Source organism: Pundamilia nyererei, unplaced genomic scaffold (assembly GCF_000239375.1).
Source record: "Pundamilia nyererei isolate P.nyererei 1_Seehausen unplaced genomic scaffold, PunNye1.0 scaffold00623, whole genome shotgun sequence".
Classification (NCBI taxonomy): Eukaryota; Metazoa; Chordata; class Actinopteri; order Cichliformes; family Cichlidae; genus Pundamilia; species Pundamilia nyererei.
Window position 1 is genome coordinate 19,017 of NW_005188024.1, and position 1,702 is coordinate 20,718.

A 1,702-nucleotide genomic window follows, 5' to 3' on the forward strand; every position below is an offset into this window, starting at 1 on the left:
GCACGCTGTGACGGCTGATGTAGTTCAGGTGGGTGTGTCCCTGAACGCAGCAGACTGCCCCTTGCCTCAGACTGCTTTTGGCACGACACCAGATTTACACAAATCGAGTTTCCAGCAGCTCCAGAAGGGTCAGTTGTGAGTTATTCAGCAGAAATGTCTCACATCCTTCTTCTTCTTCTTCTGACTTTTGAGACTGTGGCATTAGAAGGTGAGTAGCTAAAAATAAAATTAAAAATTAAAATAAAAACTGCTGGCAGTCTGACAAATGCTGTGACTCACAATTTTTTTTGAGCACTTTTTTTTTAACAGCTGTTCAAATGTAAACATTAGCTTGGGGGAGATTGTTCCAGAGGACCTCTGGTCTTTAGCCGTAACCTAGGTTCCACCAAGAGCAATTGATCCCAATGCTCCCGTAGGAGTATACAGGCGGAAGAAATCTCCAGAGCTGGAGACAGAGATTGTCTTCTCTAAGTCACAAGGGCTGGCTTCATTCTTCTGTTTAACTAGCGTGTCTGTCGGTAGATGCTTATGATAAGATATTAGTCAAGTTGCATTTTGCTGATCTTGCCATGCTTGTTTTTGGGAGATTTTTTGTCTCCCTCTGAGGGATTAAACCTTTCTCGGGACTTCTTGCGTTGTACTTGCACACAGTCAGTGTGCATAAACACGACACAGTAGTTTTAAGTTGTCAGATTGTCAACATATTTACCTAAATATTTTAGTATGTCTGGTGATTACTGATACATCAGCTACACAAGAAATATGCAGTTATCAGAATCTTTTCCTCCCCTTTGTTTTCCCCAGTATGTTGCGTGCACTAGTGAATGTAATAGGTATGATGTCACTATGAATTTTTTATAACATATCAAAAGTTTACTGGTGTAATTGCAGACATTTCTTCATGAACCCAGAAAATGACCTCTTGTGTTACAACTCTATCGTATGTTATTGCATTTGGCGTCATAGCTCCCAGACATAGGTTTATAGTTTGTTCATACAAGTGTAACATCAGCGTATGTGCAAGTAATCTGTCAGGTCCACAATGTTGTACTTTTGTTTTCTGCAGTGGTAGAAATGAAACCATTAAGTTGGAAGGAAGCAAAGAAAAGGAAACTCTTAATTTAGGCTCTACCAATCCTCATTTTCCTGTAAAGGAACTGAGTGTGCCACATGAAATAAAAGAGACTTCACAACCTGTTCGCTAATCCGTGACCTTTCTCTTGCTTTGTACACACTCCTCATGTTTGTTATTTGATCCTGCACTCTCACTATTTACACTTTATACTTGCCCAGTTGGCATGGCACACCCACAATTTCAATGTGCATGTACAATGAGAATAAAGGTCTATTCTATTTTATTCTTATTTACAAATCTGTGTCATTGTGGGTTCTTAGCTACACATGTGGTAACAGTCAACAGAGTTGAGCAATTCAGAACAGCATGAGGAAATTAATGTGCTATTTTCAAAGGAAATATTCTTTTAAAATAGCCACAAAGTCTGATCCATAACACTTGGTACCATATGATGAAAATCTGGTTTTCCTAGAGAAGAGCTTGGTACTCAAGGCATTTTAAGATTTCAAGAAAGTTTTTGACCCAGACAAACACAAACAAACATCGAGTGCTGTAATCTAAGTCGGTAGCTTTTGCAGCCTCTTTTCTGTAAATGAACACATGGGTAGGTTAATAACCACTGAGGAG

At 39.3% G+C, this 1,702-nt stretch overlaps 1 protein-coding gene across 1 annotated transcript in view; it reads left to right on the plus strand.

The window, feature by feature from the left end:
• The window catches only part of LOC106455973 (uncharacterized), a 16,443-nt gene that overhangs the window by 10,576 nt on the left and 4,165 nt on the right, over positions 1 to 1,702 (plus strand). The gene's annotated exons all lie outside the window — the stretch shown is intronic.